The 22363-nt window shown below is 43.3% G+C and overlaps 1 protein-coding gene across 5 annotated transcripts in view; it reads right to left on the reverse strand.

Annotated features, from left to right (window-relative positions):
- The window catches only part of LOC125466186 (F-box/LRR-repeat protein 20), a 123348-nt gene that overhangs the window by 94746 nt on the left and 6239 nt on the right, over positions 1-22363 (reverse strand). The window contains exon 1 of one of the 5 annotated variants that reach the window (XM_048560378.2): positions 14858-14882. The exons of the other annotated variants lie outside the window; for them this stretch is intronic. The gene's annotated coding sequence lies outside the window, so the exon portion shown is untranslated. Of the gene's footprint in view, positions 1-14857; positions 14883-22363 lie in introns of those variants that run through there. 5 annotated transcript variants of the gene reach the window in all.

Raw genomic sequence — 22363 nt, forward strand, 5'->3', positions numbered from 1 at the left:
TGAAAATCTCTGCCTAAACCCCTCTATCTTCTACATCCTTTAAAAGATGCTCCTCAAAACCTACTTCTTTGATCTTTTAGTTAACTATGCTCATATCTCTTCTGCTTTCAAAAATCACTCCCATGAGCCTCTTTGGACATTTTCCTGCATTTAAAAAGATACTCAATGCGAATTGTTTAGATGTCTAAATTTGGAGTTTGAGATGGGGGTGTTGGGGGCATTCAAGAGGATGAACGGAAATCAAATGTTTTTGAATATTTTCTACTGCCCTATAGTGACTGCTTGAAGATGCGCATCTCAACACTGGTTGAGAACGTGATTGAGTGTAAAATGTAGCCATACATAGCCAGTACACAAACGTGGACCGAACACAAATTAAAGAATGACTATAGATAGCAGGGAGATCTTTGCTCATGTGAAACCCTATGACAGCATGCTTCTTAGTTTCAGGAGGAGAAAAGAGGACAAAGGAGCTTGGAAAGAAGTGCCTTTTCCTTCTGGCACCTGATTAGAGCTTGAAGGAATTACTGAGTTTCAAATGGAAGAGAACTAGTTTTAACACAGTTGGAGCGGAGTCATTAAAATAAAGCGAGGTAATTAGCGAGCCAGTAATTCAGCCACTACATGCTATCAAATTTGGTAATTAATGACTTCATTTTCAGTATCTCCAATGTCATCAGCACATGCCTTTTTGTATCACCACAAAGAACTACAGATTTTGCTACTTTGTGAATTATGTTGTGCATACAACCAGATTTCACATACCCTGTCGATACTGCCTGTGAGTGTTTTGTAATCAGAACTTACTGCCATTTGGAAATTGTTGATACATCACATTTTCCACCTGCTAGTATTCAGAATTGCTTAGTCTCAAAAGCCAAAAAACCTGGAAATGCATAGCAAGATTCCAGCTGAAGATAACAAGATCTCAAAGGGATGGGCACTTCATCTGAAGAAGAGTTTGCTAAACATTCAGTGTACATTGGATGTCAAGAATTTATTTTCTACATCCAAATTTTTCAAAAAAGTTCAGGTAGTAAAATCAACTTTTTGGTAATAATGTGGGCTTCACTGCTTTGTAGATAAATAATTTGAGATATGGATCTCCAGGCATCGAGCCTAGGCATGTCAGTCATAAACTGATGAACACACAAGTACAGACTGGCATTTGTTCATCCATCCAAAACAAGCAACTAACATCTCCCAACAGGTCTTTAGTGGCCAATTCCATTCCTCCCCAATGTTCATGCCAACATTCAGTGGCCCTCTGAATAAATTCTTCCCAGCACGTGTCTTTCACAGTCTGCCCCCTTGTCTCCTTTGAAGTAATTATCCATGGCTTTCTCAATTATCTCTGGAATCTCCATCAGCTGTACAGCCCTCCAAGATTTGCACTGCTCCGATTCTGGCCGCTTGCACATCTAACAATAAAATCACTCCACTATGAATGGAATGGCTTCAGCTTTCACGGCTCGGCACTCAAATTCTCAATTCTACTTTCTTTATGGCGCTCCTGAAAACCTGCATTGAGCAAACTTTGAATCAAATACCTCTATATGAATTGTTATCAAACCAAATTTGATACTAGTCTTGTGAAACACCTTTGGATATTTTACTATATTAAAAAAGGTGTTGTACGAATTCAAGATCTTGCAACTGCTTAAACAACTCAAAATATTCGTTTTGAGCCTACTGACACGCATAGGCCTCCAGTCCTGAATCACATGGTGACTGTCATTTGCAATATCCAAACAAATCTTTTTAATTAAAAAAAAATTTAAACGATTCCTTGCTCCAAATGCCTTCAATGAAAACTTACAGGTCAGTCATATCAGCTGCAGTTCAACGATCTAAATTTACTACTTGTACTTATATTTGACCACTGTTGTTAGAAAAAACCCACAGCTTGATCTGTGGCCAGAGGTTTTCAGTGAGGGTTTACAATCAGGAGGCTCTGGGATCAGTGAGCAATGACATTGTACAATGAATGGTTCACAGAAACAGGCCATTCAGACCAAGGGGTCTATGTGGCATTTACGTTCCACATGGCACTCCTATCACCTTACTTAATACTATGCTGATTGCATTAGATAATGTTGCCTTCTCTTATATACTTATCTAGTTTTGAATTAAATGAATCTGTGCTATTCCCTTCAAATCACTCCCAAGCTCACCCACATTCTAACCATTTGCCGGATACAGAAATTTCTCCTGAAATTCCTTAGATTTATTAGTGATTATCTCCACTGGTCAGTCATCCCCTTCACAATTAAATAGTATTACATAATTAAATCCTCTATCAATAGTCTGGGGCATCATCAATGACCAGAAACTAGACCCAACTTCTAAAATATTAAGGCTATTAAGAGCAAGTCAGTGCCTAGGAGTGCTGCAGAAGTATTTTACCACCCATCTCCCCATTGCCTGTCCTTCATCTCCAAGACACAGGGCAGGGGTGTGACTGAAAACACTTCACGGGTTTTTTTTAAAAACTATTCTGGTATTTATAACAAAGAGGACGTCAAAGAATGGTGACTTTATACACTTTTCACTGTACTCACGTATTCCTTTACATGAGTATGCAACAATAAATTCTACTTCAAATTCCATTTTTCAGGATAACAAGAACTTGGACAACATTCAGGACAAAAAGCAGCTGCTTAGGGGACACTCCTACCCATCACTTTTAAAATTCACCCCTCTTACCACTGGTGCGTAATGGCAGTAGTGAGTATCAGTACAAAATGGGCCACAGCAACTCATCAGGATTCTAGGACAAGATCTTACAGACCAATGACCCATGTCACCAAGAAGACTAGTCGAAACAGATGCAAGGGAACACCACTACATGCATGGTCTCATCCAAGCCACTCACTACCCTGACTTGGAACTATAATCACCCTTTCTTCACTGCCACTGGGTTCAAATTCTGGGCCTCCCTTCCTAACAGTACAATGGTTTCACATACTCCAAAAGACTGTAGTGTTTCAAGTAGGCATCTCACTACCACCTTCAAGGGCCAACTTGGGAAGGTTTATAAATGCTGGCCCAACCACAATACCTATTTTCTTGGAATAATTTTTTTTTCTAAATTGTATTTTCATAATCTCCAGATTTGGAACTATCCACTAACAGAAACACACATCTACATCAGCCCAAACCATTTGTAATATTAAAAGATCTGTATCAGATTTAAAAGGGACTCCCTACTTGTTCAGTTTATTTAAAATTATAATCTTTGTTATACAAGTGAATGTTTCTAAACATTAGAACGTTTTAACAGAGAAACAACAAAACAATTGCAAAACATTGCTGTTTTGCACTAAACATTGCTCATTTTCCCCACTCTGGTGTTAATTGCTTACAGCCTGGGTTTAGTTTGATAGGAGACAGTGAATCCCACTACCACATGCAAAGACATTAAACTACTGAAATGTGACAAGATTCTAGATCCGATGCCAGTTCACACTAATATGCAAAAGATATTGTGCAGGTAAAGCCACACCCCAGTTCATGGAATGTTGAGTCCAAGTTACAGGAACCATTAATACTACTTTAAAAATCTAGAATAAAATCCAGAATATAGTTTTGTTTTAAAAATCTTACAGTCTAAGATCTCTCCCACTCCCTCACTTCCTGTTTAAGGTTAAAAGCCAGCTTCTCGAAATTAGCCACTCCAAAGTCTGTGGCAGCAAACAACAGAAAGAAAGACAGAAAGAAAGAGAGTTATACTTCTCAGAACATTGCTCAAATACTGCCCTGGCATCATTGTAATGAGAACTAGGTATCCAATTCAAATTGTGATTCAAAAATAAATCTATAAAATTTGAGCCAAACCACTGAAAAAATGGTTCAGTATTCAGTTTGCTTCATCAAATGTTGCTCTGCAGTGCAATTACACGTGAAGTGCCAAGTCTATCAGCACCTTTATATTTCTCATGCCACTAACCATTAGCTATTTCTCCATAAATAAATAAAGCATTTTACCTTTACTGCCAAACGTAGTATCTTATATTTACAGCATTTAAAAATTTTGTGTGCTCTATTTACATAATCCTCTTGTAGGTCAAGTCAAAACAGGTTGAGGCCTGGCACTAAACAAACAGTATCAAGCCAGTGACACGACACTCCACAATTGATGCATTTGCACCTTGCATTCAAACAGTACAGTGCAGCTGACTCATTTTAAAATTGTTTTACTGTATATGAATAAGTGATTACATCCATGCTCAGGATCTCACCAGAGCCCTCAAAACTACACTTCCAAATAAATGCTCAAGAACAATCTAAAAACACATCAATAAAACTTCTGGTTTCAACAACTAAACCAATTCATTAAATATTAAACCATTGTTATTGATGGGTATTGCATATGATTGCACTGGATTTTTGCCAATGTTTACTTTACTGCCACTTATCAATGCTTTAGCCATAAGTGATGAGCAGGAAATTAATTTCCTATGAATATTTACAAGCAAACCTTTCACAATTCTCCTGAAACACTGTTTATTTGATCTCATGAGCAAGGTGATCACAACTTCCAAGTGAGCTTCAACGGTACATTCTCTAGTGGGAGCCATTCCAAAGCACTTGTCATACAGTACAAATTGTATTCATAGACTGTAGTTATTTTAGCAGAAAGCCTTACTTCTCATCCAGCAAATTTATTAAGAAACAATAAGAATCAGTGATAATAAAATGTGAGGCTGGATGAACACAGCAGGCCAAGCAGCATCTCAGGAGCACAAAAGCTGACGTTTCGGGCCTAGACCCTTCATCAGAGAGGGGGATGGGGGGAGGGAACTGGAATAAATAGGGAGAGAGGGGGAGGCGGACCGAAGATGGAGAGTAAAGAAGATAGGTGGAGAAGGTGTGGGTGGGGAGGTAGGGAGGGGATAGGTCAGTCCAGGGAAGACGGACAGGTCAAGCAGGTGGGATGAGGTTAGTAGGTAGCTGGGGGTGCGGCTTGGGGTGGGAGGAAGGGATGGGTGAGAGGAAGAACCGGTTAGGGAGGCAGAGACAGGTTGGACTGGTTTTGGGATGCAGTGGGTGGGGGGGAAGAGCTGGGCTGGTTGTGTGGTGCAGTGGGGGGAGGGGATGAACTGGGCTGGTTTAGGGATGCAGTGGGGGAAGGGGAGATTTTGAAACTGGTGAAGTCCACATTGATACCATATGGCTGCAGGGTTCCCAGGCGGAATATGAGTTGCTGTTCCTGCAACCTTCGGGTGGCATCATTGTGGCAGTGCAGGAGGCCCATGATGGACATGTCATCAAGAGAATGGGAGGGGGAGTGGAAATGGTTTGCGACTGGGAGGTGCAGTTGTTTGTTGCGAACTGAGCGGAGGTGTTCTGCAAAGCGGTCCCCAAGCCTCCGCTTGGTTTCCCCAATGTAGAGAAAGCCGCACCGGGTACAGTGGATGCAGTATACCACATTGGCAGATGTGCAGGTGAACCTCTGCTTAATGTGGAATGTCATCTTGGGGCCTGGGATGGGGGTGAGGGAGGAGGTGTGGGGACAAGTGTAGCATTTCCTGCGGTTGCAGGGGAAGGTGCCGGGTGTGGTGGGGTTGGAGGGCAGTGTGGAGCGAACAAGGGAGTCACGGAGAGAGTGGTCTCTCCGGAAAGCAGACAGGGGTGGGGATGGAAAAATGTCTTGGGTGGTGGGGTCGGATTGGAAATGGCGGAAGTGTCGGAGGATAATGCGTTGTATCCGGAGGTTGGTAGGGTGGTGTGTGAGAACGAGGGGGATCCTCTTGGGGCGGTTGTGGCGGGGGCGGGGTGTGAGGGATGTGTCGCGGGAAATGCGGGAGACGCGGTCAAGGGCGTTCTCAATCACTGTGGGGGGGAAGTTGCGGTCCTTAAAGAACTTGGACATCTGGGATGTGCGGGAGTGGAATGTCTTATCGTGGGAGCAGATGCGGCGGAGGCGGAGGAATTGGGAATAGGGGATGGAATTTTTGCAGGAGGGTGGGTGGGAGGAGGTGTATTCTAGGTAGCTGTGGGAGTCGGTGGGCTTGAAATGGCCCCTAACCCCACCTCTTCCTCCGGTACATTGATGACTGTATCGGCGCCGCCTCTTGCTCCCCAGAGGAGCTCGAACAGTTCATCCACTTCACCAACACCTTCCACCCCAACCTTCAGTTCACCTGGGCCATCTCCAGCACATCCCTCACCTTCCTGGACCTCTCAGTCTCCATCTCAGGCAACCAGCTTGTAACTGATGTCCATTTCAAGCCCACCGACTCCCACAGCTACCTCGAATACACCTCCTCCCACCCACCCTCCTGCAAAAATTCCATCCCCTATTCCCAATTCCTCCGCCTCCGCCGCATCTGCTCCCACGATAAGACATTCCACTCCCGCACATCCCAGATGTCCAAGTTCTTTAAGGACCGCAACTTCCCCCCCACGGTGATTGAGAACGCCCTTGACCGCGTCTCCCGCATTTCCCGCGACACATCCCTCACACCCCGCCCCCGCCACAACCGCCCCAAGAGGATCCCCCTCGTTCTCACACACCACCCTACCAACCTCCGGATACAACGCATTATCCTCCGACACTTCCGCCATTTCCAATCCGACCCCACCACCCAAGACATTTTTCCATCCCCACCCCTGTCTGCTTTCCGGAGAGACCACTCTCTCCGTGACTCCCTTGTTCGCTCCACACTGCCCTCCAACCCCACCACACCCGGCACCTTCCCCTGCAACCGCAGGAAATGCTACACTTGTCCCCACACCTCCTCCCTCACCCCTATCCCAGGCCCCAAGATGACATTCCACATTAAGCAGAGGTTCACCTGCACATCTGCCAATGTGGTATACTGCATCCACTGTACCCGGTGCGGCTTTCTCTACATTGGGGAAACCAAGCGGAGGCTTGGGGACCGCTTTGCAGAACACCTCCGCTCAGTTCGCAACAAGCAACTGCACCTCCCAGTCGCAAACCATTTCCACTCCCCCTCCCATTCTCTTGATGACATGTCCATCATGGGCCTCCTGCACTGCCACAATGATGCCACCCGAAGGTTGCAGGAACAGCAACTCATATTCCGCCTGGGAGCCCTGCAGCCATATGGTATCAATGTGGACTTCACCAGTTTCAAAATCTCCCCTTCCCCCACTGCATCCCTCAACCAGCCCAGTTCATCCCCTCCCCCCACTGCACCACACAACCAGCCCAGCTCTTCCCCCCCACCCACTGCATCCCAAAACCAGTCCAACCTGTCTCTGCCTCCCTAACCGGTTCTTCCTCTCACCCATCCCTTCCTCCCACCCCAAGCCGCACCCCCAGCTACCTACTAACCTCATCCCACCTGCTTGACCTGTCCGTCTTCCCTGGACTGACCTATCCCCTCCCTACCTCCCCACCCACACCTTCTCCACCTATCTTCTTTACTCTCCATCTTCGGTCCGCCTCCCCCTCTCTCCCTATTTATTCCAGTTCCCTCCCCCCATCCCCCTCTCTGATGAAGGGTCTAGGCCCGAAACGTCAGCTTTTGTGCTCCTGAGATGCTGCTTGGCCTGCTGTGTTCATCCAGCCTCACATTTTATTATCTTGGAATCTCCAGCATCTGCAGTTCCCATTATCTCGAATAAGAATCAGTGTCTTCATTGTCTTTGCATTACATCTGTGCTACTGACTGGATTTCAGTGCAAATTTTCCATTTATTTCTTCATTAGCACCAATTATTACATCTCTTAACTCCATTCCAAATAGGTATAATGCTGGGCAAACTGTCCTAATTTTTGCTATCCAGGTTGCAATCAAAAATAGTTCAAGGCCAGAACATACTTGCCTCCTTCTTAATAGATCATGAATTCTTTACATGAAGTACCATGGATGGGAGAAGTATGCCACCCAAACAATCCATGAATGCATCACTCCATGGTCTTAAATGGTCAGTATGTGATTGAAAATCTCAGTGATAAAAATATATTCCATTTACATGTATGCATACATTTTATGCACTCACTATACCATTAACACTGCTTATTTCATCAGCAATCCATCAGAAATAAATTCGTGTTATCTGGATGTTAGCTAGACTGAAAGGTTTGCGTGTTATAAAGGAGTGGATGAATAGGCTGAGACTTTTTTGCCTGGGCCGTAGGAGACTGAACGGCGATACCTTATAGAGATGTATAAAATCAAAAGAGGCATTGATAAGGTGGATAGCAGACAGCTTTTCGCCATGGTAGGGGATTCTAAAACTTGAGGGCACAGGTTTAAAGACAAGAGGGGAAGAGACATAAAAGGGTCTAGAGGGGTCATTTTTTCCCCCCACACAGAAGGTGGAATGGGCTGGCAAAGATTGTGGTGGAAGCAAGCACAATTTCATCATTTAATAAACATTTAGATATGTACATGGATGGGATAGGTATGGAGGGATACAGACCAAACGCAAGCAAATGGGATTAATTTAAATTGTGAAAAATGGGTGGCATGGACAAGTTGGGCCGAAGGGCTTGCTTTCATGCTGTAGACATCGAATGACACTAATGACTGAAAAAGCAATTAGCATCATTAGGAAAGAGAAAAAAAAATTCCAGGAAACTGCTAGAATAAAGATTGATGATGCATAACACGTAGGGGTAGAAATAGGCCATTCAGCCCATTAAGTCTGCTCTGCCATTCCATGAGATCATGGCTGATCTGACAATCCTCGGTCCCACTTTCCCAGTCTTTTCCCCCACACCCAAATTCCCTCACTGATTAAAAATCCAGTCTCAGCCTTAAAATCTTAACTATGCTGCCTTGATTTTTTTGAGATTTCCTTTATGGAAGAATCCAGCAAATTGAGGACTGTGGACAGATTGCCTAAATAGTCTCATTTATCATGACTCGAGGAATAGTAGGGGTTAAGGTCAAGGTCTACTACCCAAGTGAGTTGTGACAACATACAGAACTTCTACTTAAGTAAAAAGCTGTAAGGTAAGAGGTTTATGATCACAGATCGACCTTCCTGACAATAGTGAACTCAAGGCTAGCAAGAATTAAAACTACAAAAAAGAAAAATAAAATGCACTCAATCGCTCAGAGAGGTGAACAGCAATACCTGTCATACTACACTTCCCACTTCAGATGTTAGTGTCATTGTACAAAACAGTGTCAAGATTCTGGAGTGTCTGACCTGCAAATTGAAACTGACAAGTGCAAAAAGTTGGGACAGAATTAAACAGATTGATCAGACCTCAGGTTTACTTTACCTGTCTCATCTTAAAAAGTCTGTACATTCCCCATTAGCAGAATAATAAATGGTGCATTACATGGTTGCATTACTACTATTATTATAAAACAGTGTACCATACACGTGGCCAGCACCCTGGGAAATCAGGTAGCACTGCCAAATACTTTGAATGCAGAATGGCCATGATGGTAATTTGTCCATCATATATTTGAATAATTTTATGACTACCTGCAATTAAGTGTCATTTCATTCAGAGCATCATACCTAAAATGAACAGTATCACAATTTTTCATTATCTCAAATCATGTGGTTCAGACTGGTTAGGTGGCTTTTTATACTTTTAGAAATTAATACACAGTGATTAACCACAAAACAAAGGGTTGAGATTGCCTGCCCACCCAGAGAGTAACAACAGCGCAAGTTCTATCCCTGCACAAGCTGAGGTTGCCTCGAAGGATTCTCCTTTTCAATATCTCCCTAGCCTCTAAAGAGAGAGCAGCCCAACAGTCCATTACGACTACAGTCGCTTTATATCTAAACAGACAATTTCTATTGGCATGGAGATCAGCTCAAGGGTAGAGAGAGAGATAGAAGTGCCACAATAGGATTGTAAAGTCAGGGAATCTGGTGTTGTCTAGCGTCAGGGCCATGGGCTAACAAAACTAACGTGCTCAGCTTGCTTTCCAGGCAGATAGAGAAGCTGAGATAACATGGTGTAGAGCTGGATGAACACAGCAGGCCAAGCAGCAGAGCGGGAAAGCTGACGTTTCGGGCCTAGACCCTTCAGAAATGGGGTAGAGGGAAGGGGTTTCTGAAACAAGTTGGGGGGGGGGGGGGGGGGGGGAAGGAAGGAAGGAAGAAGACAGATATAAGATGGATAGAGGAGAATACAGGTGGAGAGGAAACAGACAGATCAGATCAAAGAGGCAGAGATGCACCCAGTAAAAAAGGTGAGTAGGTGGGGAGTTAGGAAAGGGATAAGTCAGTCCAGGGAGGATGGACAGGTCAAGGGGGCAGGATGAGACAATAGTAGGAGATGGGGCTGAGGCCTGAAGTGGAGGAAGGACAGGTAAGGGAAGTGGGGACAAGCTGGGCTGGTTTTCAGATGCAGTGGTGGTGGGGAGAGAAGAGAGGAGAGACAGAGACAGAGACAGAGATTTTGAAGCTTGTGAAATCCACATTGATACCATTGGGCTGCAGGGTTCGCAAGTGAAGTAGGAGGTGCTGTTCCTGCTACCTTCGGGTGGCATCACTGTGGCACTGCAGGAGGCCTAGGATGGACATGTCATCCGAGGAACGGGAGGGGGTTTTGAAATGGTTAATGACTAAGAGGTGCAGTTGTTTAGTGCCAACTGAGCGTAGGTGTTCTGCAAAGTGGTTCCCAAGGCTGCGCCTCGGCAGGACGCGAGGTGAGAGGTGTAGCACCTCTTGGAGTTGCAAGGAAAAGTGCCGGGTGTGGTGGGGCTGGAATGGACAGTGAGACAGAGGGAGTGGTCCCTCCAGAAAGCAGATAAAAGGATGGGGAGGGAAATATGTCTTTGGTGGTGGGGTCAGATTGCAGATGGCGGAAGTGTCGGAGGATGATGCGTTGGATCCGGAGGTAGGTGGGGTGGTACGTGAGGACACTGGGGATTCGGTTTTGGTTGTTGTTTTTTTTTTGGGGGGGGGGGGGGAGGAGGAAGAAGAATGAGAGGGATGAGTTGCGGGAAATGCGGGAGACACGGTAGAGGGTGTTCTTGACCACTTTGGTGGTGGTGGTGAGGGGGGGGGGGGGGAAAGAGAGAGAGCGGGCACGGTGTTTGGCAGTGCTTGAAAAACGAGGACGAGGACATCTGAGATTTTCAGGAGCGGAATGTCTCATCCTGGGAGCAGATACAGCAGAGGCGAATGAATTGGGAATAGGGGATGGCATTTTTGCAGGAAGGTGGGTGGGAGGAAGTGTATTCAAGGTAGCTGTGGGAGTTGGTTTTGAAATGGATATCAGTTTCCAGGTGGTTGCCAGAGATGGAAACAGAGAGGTATCAGAGATAGTCCAGGTGAACTTAAAAAGGTTGGGGTGGAAGGTGTTGAAGTGGATGAACTGTTCAAACTCCTCGTGGGAGCACAAGGCAACACCAATATAGTCAAGGTAACAGAAGAAAAGTGGGGTTTAGGGCCAGTGTTGCTACGGAAGAGGAATTGTTCCACGTAACCTACAAAGAGGCAGGCACAGCCTGGGCCCATGCGCGTACCCATGGCCACCCCCTCTGTCTGTAGGAAGTGGGTGGAATGGAAAGAGAAGTTGAGGGAGAGGACAGGTTCAGCTAAGCGGATGAGGGTGTCGGCGGGGGGGGGGGGGGTTGCTGGTCGGACCTGCAGGACAGGAAGAAGAGGAGGGCCTGTAGGCCATTTGCGTGCGGAATACAGGTGTATAGGGGCTGCAAATCCATGGTAAAGATGAGGTGTTGGGGACCAGGGGGTTGGAAGTTTTGGAGGAGGTGGAGGGGATGGGTGGTATCACAGACATAGGTAGGAAGTTTCCAGACCAGGGGGAAAAAAGAATGGAGTCAAGATAGGCGGAAATAAGTTCAGTGAGGCATGTACTGGCAGAGACAATGGGGTGACCAGGACAGTCAGGTTTGTGGATTTTGGGAAGGAGATAGAAGCAGACAGTGCAGGGTTGGGGAGCGATAAGGTTGGATGCTGTGGGTGGGAGGTCACCTGAGGTGAAGAGGCTATGGATGATTTGGAAGATTGTGGTTTGGTGGTCAGGGGTGGGGTCATGATCAAGGGGGAGCCACATGACTAGTAGGTCCTCTACTGCCAGATGAAGATGGGCAGCTGCACTTATAAGTGGAGTCTAGAACAACAGAACTGCATGCACCATCTGCTGTTTTTTTTCCTCCCCCCCCCCAACTTAAAAGCCAAAGATTTCTACTTTGAATGCAGCGATCCAGGCACAAATAGCGCTAACTTTGTAAAGTCAATATTTTTGCTTAAGATTCCACTCACTTTTGCTTTTGGCCAAATGTAAAACCCACACTGAACTACTGCAACTAGCCTTTTTAGACAACGTTTTTTTTAAAAAGTAGTTTTTAAAAAGGTTTGCATGGAAAAAAACATTGAGGGGTAGTCTAGTGCACCTTTAGTAATACTGTTGTAAATAGTTCTTAGTGTGAAATTTTATTTGCAAGCAGCATCAGTACTATCAGCAAAGTTCCCCAATTTCAAATAACTGAATACAAGCCCAAAACATACAAAATCATTAGCTATACTGACATAATAGTCCATGATTAAATTAATTTAAAAGCTTTTAAAACATGATAATTAGCATCTGTGTCTAAAGGAGCCCAATTCTAAGAGTCTGATAACTGTTTGTTACTTTTCAGAAACTCTCAAAAGGCGATTAATTCAATTTTGCAATTTAGCTTTGCAAACAAGTCTTACTCTACACAGACATATTTTTACCCAGCATAAAAAAGGATCATGGAAACACACTTCAAATTTGGATAAGGGAATCAAATGTAATATTTCCAAGCTTGGTGATGACACAGAACTAGTTGGTGAGGAGGATACAGAAAGAAACTTTAGAACAATTCAGGCAAGTTCAGTTGGTGGACAAATGCATGGCACACGGAGTATAAATGAAAATACACGGGATAATCAGGAAGGCTAATGGAATACTGGCTCCAATTTCATGGCGCCTGGAGTATGAAAATCTTACTGCAAATGTACAAAGCGCTGTTAAGACCACACCTGAAACACTGAGCAGTTTTGATCCTCTTATTTGAAAAGGAAAGATATGGTTTCATTGAAAGCAGTTTAGACAGGGCTCATTAGGATGATCTCTGGTATGGAGTAGTCGTCTTAGGAGCAAAGGCTAAATAGGTTGGGACTCTACTCACTGGAGTTTAGAGATGATCTCAGTGAAACATATCACATTAAGGAACTTAACAGGATAAATGGTGAGAGGATGTTTGCCATAATGTGTGTCCAGAGCCAAAGGAACAGTCTCAGAATAAAGGGGTGCCAACTTAAGATTGTGAAAAATAGGAATTTCTTCTGAGGGCTGAGTGTCTTTGGATCTCCTAGCCAGAGAGCTGATAGGTTGCAGCCCTTCTTGTGAAAACGTAAGGCTTAGATAGATAAATCCTTGACCCACTGGGCAATCAAGTATTACATAGGTAAGGCAAGAAAGTGGACAAGAAGAATGTTAGATCAGCTACGATCCTATTGGCTAGTGGAGCATGCTGAATAGCATCCTTCTGTTCCAAGTTCTTCTGGTCTTCTGAAATGTGAAGTTATATGGTACAGTTGGAAAACAAATTGGCAGAGTATCACTTAAACAGCAACGATTAGGAAAACGGCAAGGCACAAAAATGTGCCCCTGTACCGCAGTCATTGAAAACAAGCACGTAGGTGAAGCAGTGATCAGGAAGGCAAGTGGTAAATAAATCTGATGGATAATTAATTCAAAAATAAAATGACGCTAACTGAAAAACATGTTTGAGTACAGCAGCAAGAAATCTCACTACCGTTGCACAGGGCCTTAGTAAGACTACACCTGGAGTATTATGAGCAGTTTTGGTCTTGTTACCCAAGAGAGGGTAGATTTTTCTTAAAATGGCGTACGAAAGGTTCATCAGGCTGATTGCTGGAACTGCAAGTCTGTCATGACTAGACGTTGTATCAACTGGGCAAGTAGTCACTGGAGTTTAGAAGAATGAATGTGGATCTCATTAAAACTACAAAACTGAGCAGGCTGTACAGATACAATGTTTCTCCAAACCAACAGTGTCAGGATACATATTGGCAATTTTGGACCAAAACTGAAGAAACTTCTTCACTCAAGGTGGAATTCTTGTGAAATTCTTTATTACAGAAGGTCACGGAGACAAGTCACAGCATATAGTAAAGAAAGGAAGAGATGACTTTTTTTATGCAGCTAAAAAGTCCCGAGGTTAATGAGGATGAGAGCAGTATCATGGCATTTGCAGAAGGGATCATACTTCATATCAGCTCTGATGAACAGTCATCTAGATTCAAAACATTAACCTGCCCTCTCTCCGTGGATGTTGCCTGACCTGCTATGATCTCCAGCATGTTTTGTTTTCAGCTATTTCATATTGAATGGCACAATGGGCTTGATAGGCCAAATAAAAAATGGCAGAAGTAGATTATGTTTCAAATTTTTAGATTTCTCCTAATGATTTGGCAGATTCCAAAACTTTTTTTAAAAATACAAGGTGAAGCTTCAGGCAAAGCAGGCCACTAATCTCATTCAAGGCATAAGTAACCAACGTCCACTCTGCTAAATCCCACCCAGCCATGCAGTAAACTGGCTCACGTCTTCTGCGGAGATAAGGGAGCTCTAATAAGTACGGTAAGTGCAAAGGACCAGTCCAGTTGCCGATGGAACAAATAAAGTGGAATCAATTAAAGCAGCTATTAAAGTGCCAGAGAGCCCCATTCTCATTACAGTGCCACGACTGAAAACAGTTTTGGCTTCGGCAGCAGCACTGCAATACAGAATGATGCAGTGTTTATGCCTCCAGCAGCACAACACAAATAAATATCACAGTCTGATTGTCTGGCTGTGTGTCTGACTGTCAGCTCGCCAGACTCTCTGGAGGTGCAGTTATACCAGCAACAGGATAACAGCCGGCTACAACATAATGAGCTTCTACCTGCTATTTTGGGGACAGGTCATGTAGCCCTTCTCATCTGCACAGCCTTAATGACTTTAATCAGCAAGTCATTAGGCAAGCGACATCATTGCATCCTAGCACAACAGGTCACTCATTTCCATGCTCAAATGGACAGCTTCATTATTCTGTAACAGAAAGAGCAAACAAAACTGCTCAGAGAGTACAGCAGCAAGGAGTAAAACATAAGTGGCCTGCAACTGCAGTCAACATCTCTTCCACATCAGCCAGCAGCAATGTGAGTGAAACACAGGCAAGAGGGTATAGTCCAATCTTTCCTAAACTCACGGAAAAGATAACCACTGCCTGATTTCTCAGTTTTATTCAGCAGTCTAGCTGTCAAATGTCAATACTGAACACTAATACAGCAAGTTGATAAGGTGAAGGACAATATTTGCAAGTATCAGCCTCTTCACTTTGTTTGGAATCAAGATTAGATTCCCTACAGTGTGGAAACAGGCCCTTCAGCCCAACAAGTCCACACCACCCCTTGATATATCCCACCCAGACCTATCCCCCTATAACCCACACACCCGAATACTAGCATGGCTAATCCACTTAGCCTGCACATTTTTGGACTGTGGGAGGAAACCCACGCAGACACAGGGAGAATGTGCAAACTCCACACAGACAGTCGCCCGAGGCTGGAATCGAACCCAGGGTCCCTGGTGCTGTCATGCTGCAGTGCTAACTGAGACCTGTGCCGCCGCCAATGGACATACTTTCTCCAAGCAACATCAGTTTGAGGAGTGACCTATCCCCTCCCTACTTCCCCACCCATCTTCAGTCCGCCTCCCTCACCTCCCTATTTCTTTCAGGACCCTCTCTGATGAAGGGTATGGGCCTGAAACATCAGCTTTTATGCTCCTAAGATGTTGCTCGGCCTGCTGTGTTCATCCAGCTTCGTATTTTGTTATCTCAGTTTGAGTTCTCAAACGTGTTCTAAACATTTTCAAAATCAGCTACTTTAAGCTTCATTTTTTCATTCGAAAGTACAAGATGAAACATTATCACAACACTAAATAGAAATGTCTTTTGTGGCTTTCGCAGTCTCAAATAATGTTCAAAACAAAAACTTTTTGAAATGCAATCACTGCTGCAAAATAGGAATAACCAAATTGTTTGCAGTTCAAAGTCTCACAAAAAGATGACATTATGAATTGAATCTGTTTGTGATGTTTGTTGAGAAATAAGCTACAACCAGGATACTAGGGAGACCTTGTGATCTTCTCCAAATAGTAGGATTTATTACATCCACTGGAGGGGAAAGCTGGGGCCTCAGTTCAACATCTCCTCTGAAGGTGGCTCTTCAAACAATGCAGAACTCTCTGTACTGAACAAGGAGCACCAGTCTGGCACAGAGGCTCAAGCACCTGTTGCAGGGTTTAAAGCCATGATCTCCTGATTCACAGCATGCAGTGAAACTACTGACGCCATAATTACAGAAGTCAGAAACAAACCTGGGTATGAGTAAATCGATGTTAGCATTATCCAGGATGATGCACAAGAAGCGTTAGACACAATCTGGCTGCAGAGGTCCCTCCAAAGTTTTTAAATTGGGTTTGGTCAGCCACAATTTTACATCAACTGATTCAATAGTTTTGTTGGGAAAATTAAGCAGATGGTAGCTTCAACAAAACTAAAAAAACACAGCACCTTTTAACCCAAAAGACCTCCCCACTTCATTCTGCACTACCTGCAAACGTGCAAATTACTACAAGTCCAAGCAGTTAGCACTTTTCCTTTGAAGCCTTGACCAGCCCTAATGTCTTCTTTCTCTCCAGTGCCTCAACTCTTGACTTGCCACTTACTAGTTTCCTGGGCCTCGGCTCTTCAGTCTGTTAACACTGTCACAGGAGACATACTTTTAAAAAAAAAACACCAGCCCATGTTTCAAATATATTTAGTTGGCAAGAAATCTTTACTGATTTAAATTTAACAGTATAGTTTATGTAGTGTCTCCACACAATAGGCTTCCTTGCTAATATGGCGTTTGGTGAAGTAATTTCCACAACAGTAGAGTATCAACATATTGCCAGGCATGGAGGGCTAACCTTCAGAGAGATAGTGAGTCAACTGACATCCTATAAATGTGAGGTGCTGTATTTTGGGAATACAACTCAGGGCAGGACTTATACACTTAGGTAAGGTCCTAGGGAGTGTTGCTGAATAAAGAGAGCTTGGAATGCAAATTCAGAGTTTGTTGCAGGTAGATAGGATAGTGAAGGCAGCTTTTGGTACACTTACCTTTGTCGGTCAGTGCATTGAATACAAGAGTTGGGAGGTCATGTTGTGGCTGTACAGGACATTGGTTAGGCCACTTCTGCAGCAGTGTGCACAATTCTGGACTCTTGCTTATAGGATGGATGTTGTGAAACTAGAAAGGGTTCAGAAAAGATTTGAGGATGTTGCCAGGGTTGGAGCCATAGGGAGATGTTGAATAGGCTGGAGCTAACTTTCCCCTGAAGCCTCAGATGAGGGGTAACCTTATAAACCTCTAAGATTATGAAAGGGCATGGATAGGGTAAACAGGCAAAAGGTCTTTAATCCAGGAAGGGAAGTCCAAAGCTAGAGGGCATAAATTTAAGGTGAAGGGCAAAATTATAAAAACACAGACCCTAAAGAGGCAACTTTTGCCAATGCAGACGGTGGTGTGTGTAAGGAATGAACTGGATGGGTACATGAATAGGAAGAGTTTAAGAGGGATATGGGCCAAACGCTAGCAAAAGGGGCTAGATTATTTTTAGTATCTCTTGTCAGCATGGATGAGTTGGACTGAAAAAGGCCTGTTTCTGTGCTGTATATCTCTATGACTCCATTGAAAATTGGCTGCCTATTCTTGCTACAGCTCAAAATGGAAATTAAAAAAAACAACTTTAATACCTCGATTGAAGATTCTAAGATGTGTGATCAAAAAGTTAGTTATACATTTTAAACTTTTTGGTATAATATTTCACTAGGCAGGGGGCCACATAATGCACGTACTATTTTGCAAATTCCAGATTCTTTATTTTAACAAACTTACATAGCAGACCTCCCACAGTGCTGTCAGTCCAAAGTCAAAATGTTTTAGATTCAACACATTAATAATTACTGTTGTGCACAGAAACAAACACCAAACCTAGAGCATTTGTGTAGGCCCAGGGCTAAAAGCCAGGTTGAGAAAAATACCAGGCTACTACACCCAATCACTATTCAAAAACATGCTGAGTAGCATACAGTCACAGTTGCTGATAAGGTATCAAACAGTCTTGCCCTTGGAGCCAACCCACAAACGGGTTCCTGCATAGTGAACGGGAGGGGTGGAATTCACACTTCCACATGTTTCACATACAAGTCAGCATCATGCCTGCCAAGTCACCACCTCAAGACAACATTTCCTTCACAAGCTACCACCTATGACCATCCACAACTGAACTCCATTAGTTGCCTTCAGCCTTACTCTCCAACGTGCAAAGTCACCAGAATCATTAATCGTCTAATGCCGTGTTTGATGTAGTGATACACAAAGATGTGGTTAGTTCAAAACAAAACCTCCGAAAATGAACATGTTCAAGATCAGAGTAATAGTTGTGGGTTCAATAAACTACTTATGTTACAAACCAGTAATTTATATTTCTGAACAGTTAAAACCAGATGGTTTATGGTCACTCCCTGAGCACTTCATATTTCTTCATGCTTCTACAAGGTATCAACACTACACAAAATTATCTGCAAACACTTACCCTTGCACTACACCTTGTAAATAAACAAGTTGCTTGTTGTAGGAGAACAAGGTCCAACAGTGAACAATTGTACGGCATGTTCCCAAAATTAAAACACACAAAATGATTTACAAGGACAAATACATTTCTCTACATGCAAACAAGCTCTCATTTGGCAAGGGGGGGGGGGGTGGTGAAAACAGAGGAGGATTTCAGTCAAGTAGTACATATCAACTGGATTTTCAGCCTGCTATACATGATTTATTAGCCACTGCAAAGGAAACATGGTGGTGGGTAACTCGATGGCAGGAATTAGGAGAGAGAAAAGGAAAAGTGAAAAAAACTATGCCTAACCTCCCATTAATTATAACAGAACAAAAAAAAACCGACAGAGGGCATGAGGATTAAACTGCTCCCCTCTTCCAAACCCCACACCTTTAATTAATCTCCATTGAAACCCCTTCAGTTAAACAGATAACTTACCAATGCAGTTACTGTGTCACCTACAAGTTATCCACAACCAATTCTCAAAATATGCCAAAGCAGAGAAGTCACAGAACTGCAGGATTAATCCTGCAGGCCAGGCACATGGTTTCAAGTCCTAACCCAGCAGCTGGTGGAATGCAAGTGCGCCATTCTAGAAAATAAAGCCTGTCTCAGAAATAGGGGCTATGACAATTGTGATGGTGGCTGTAAAAACTTAAGCGGTTCAATAATCTCTTTCAGGGAAAGGAAATCTGTTATCCTGGTCTACCTGGGATGAGACTCCAGAACACAGCAACGGGATGGGCTCATCACTGGCTTCTGCAATGGTCTAGCCAGCCGCTGGCTCAAGGACATTTTTGGTCTTGCCAGCAATGCCCATAAGCAATTAAGGAATAAAGTTAAAAACTTCAATATCCTAAGGAAAATGTTGGTGTAATGTCACCCTGGAAACTAGATCTGAAAAAAAACAAAAATACATACCAAAAGTCAAAATAAACTTGGAAAAGTCAACCTCAGCACTGAATTAATTTTTAAATTTAGGAAATCAGTGTAACATTTTTTTTAAAAAAAAGGCCTTTGTGCCCTGTGCTGCCTAGAATGTTATCACTTGCTTGCAGCCAAGGTTTGAGCTGAAGCCTCTCAAAGACTTAACCCCATATGCTCATAATTCATTGGCAGTCCCTTGCAGACAAAGATAACCCTCTTCCACTCACGGAGTCTGTAGGTGGCTGTACAGACCGCGGCGGCTACCACGGGTTCTGTTATACTCGGGGCAGGTGGTGGTCACAGGAATAGACGTGTGAGGCATTCGTGTGACAGCAAGCTCCTTTTGCTGTTTTTGCCTGGCCTCCATTTTCTCCCTGCAGCAATTCTCAACGTGTTCAATGCCTTCCCAATGTTTCTCCTCCACTTTGGCTGGTCTTGGGCCAATGATTCCCAGGTGTCTGTAAGAACGCTGCACTTCACCAGTGAGGCCTTGAGCCCACATGCTACACTGATCTTCACTTCAGAATTGGGAATGCTGTGAGTTCAGAGTTACTGCCTTGTGATGCCAAAATTAATCAAGAATTCAGCTTGTTCAGATGGACAAAAAGCTAGTTAAAGGATTTGAGGGGGGGGGGGGGGAGGTTGCTGGATGACTTCAATTGTTTTGCCCAATGCTCAGCTAAAATCAGTTAGCTATCTCACTGTACTGTGTTCACTCAACAAATTCTGTTCCATTTGCCCACAAAAGCAAAGTTATTCACTGGCAGAAGTACCAGAAGACTTGAAAACAAACCAAAAAAAAGTACTGCGTAAATGCAAACTTTCTCCTTTCTGAACCACATAAAACTCACTGATCAAGTTGAAGCAATCACTTCTGTTGCAAGAAAAAAAAGACGCCTGGTGGTGTGAACTAGTGAGGAGGGAGGATTAAAAGAACTAGCCTTCTGTACAACAAGTTACCTTATTGTCAAGACCTAAGTAGTCACTGGACCCCAAAACATTAACTCTTGCTTTCTCACCACAGGTGCTGCCAGACTTGCTGAGTTTTCCCAGCAATTTCAGTTTTTGTTTCTAATTTCTAGAATCTGTAGTCCTTTGGTTTTAGTTTTGTTTTTCTTTATAGGTTTTGATAGCACTTACTGACAAGAAAAAATAAAAGTTAAATCAATAGCATTCATTGTATCTACATGGTAAAGGCTTCCTGAAAATTATTCCAACTGCTGGAATGGTGGAAACACTGCAGTCATTTTGACAGGAGGAAGATCATACAAATAGCAGTGTGATAATGACCAGGGACTTCTAATTAGTTTATCTAGCAAAGGTGGTTGAGACAAATATTGGCCAGGGTACCACAGAAGTTTCAAGCACTTCTTTTGAATTGTGCCAGTGAATCTTTTGGAATTTACAAAGAAGGCACTTCCAACCATGTTATCACATGCAGGCCTGGATTTTCTACTTAAATTGCTTGAGTCAGTCTTGAATCCAGGAACATCCAATTAAAGGAAATGCACTACCCACCTTCCTCAAGGCTGCAATTTCAGGCAAGCACAAATTAACTTTTCCATTCCTGTTTTACATAAAGCAAAGCATCAAGGCAAATTTGAAATGACTGACCTACTTTAGGTAGATAGCGGAAGTATGTTAATTATAACCCATGGACAGTGCATGAGGCTCAGCAGCCAAAATCAAGGCAACTTATTTCTACTTGATATTAGTTTTATTATCTTGTCTGCTGAACAGCGTTGCGGATCTGGAAATGTTTTAAATATTTGTTTTAAAGATCCTAGTGGATAAATGGTAAATCAAAATGCCACAATCTAGTACCTGCAGCTTGGGATACATGGAGATTAATAGGAGCACGGATTTAAACTTTGTATGTGGCCCTCAGGGATCTAAGATAAGCATCTAAGCTGCTCAAAATGATGCATAGCTTGGGCAGTCCCGCTTAATAAGATTTTCAATATACAGATTTGAAAAATATGACCCAGCTAGGAAGGAGTGGTTGTGCTCCATTATTCCTTATCTAATTAGGACCTCAGATATCCTAGAAATTCCAACATAAAATCAAATCTGAAAATTACAAATTTAAAAAAACCAAGTGAATGGAGTTCTGGAACTCCGTTATCAGATGATGTTCAGTAATCCCTCAATTAACAATGAGCACCATAACTAAGCATATTTATTCAAGTTGGAGGCAACTCACAAAAGGCAGGAATATGTTGGAAATGTGTTAACAAACAGCAGAAAAAATTGCAGAGGGACAGGTCAACTGATGGTTAAGAACACAAATGAACATACAAGTTAGGAGCAGATGCAAGATATTCGGCCCCTTATAGCCTTCCATATCACTAAGTTAATGGCTAATCAATTATGGTACAAATTGCATATTCTTATCTATTCCAGTTAACTTTCGATTCCCTTGCCTATCCACCCCCATCACCATCTGAAGGAGAGTGTACCAAAATTCTCATAACCCTCTGAAAGAACAAATATTAGTTCTGTTGCAAACAGCAACCCCCAACTTTAAAACTATGACCCCTTGTTCTGCACTCATCCGGGAGAGGAAACTTCCCTTCCACATCCATCATTCAGAATTGAATACACTTCAAAAATCACATTTATCTCTCAGTGAAAACTAACCAAATAGGTCCAATCTTTTCTCAAAAAAGGATAAACTGCTCATTTGAGGTATCAATCTAGTGAGCCCATTCTCACTCACCTCCAATATATTTACATTTTTCCTGAAAAAAAAAAGGGAGACCCAAACTGTACACACAGTCCTAAATGTGGTTTCATCAGTGCCCTGGACAAG

Source organism: Stegostoma tigrinum, chromosome 31, assembly GCF_030684315.1.
Source record: "Stegostoma tigrinum isolate sSteTig4 chromosome 31, sSteTig4.hap1, whole genome shotgun sequence".
In the NCBI taxonomy this organism is placed as follows: domain Eukaryota; kingdom Metazoa; phylum Chordata; class Chondrichthyes; order Orectolobiformes; family Stegostomatidae; genus Stegostoma; species Stegostoma tigrinum.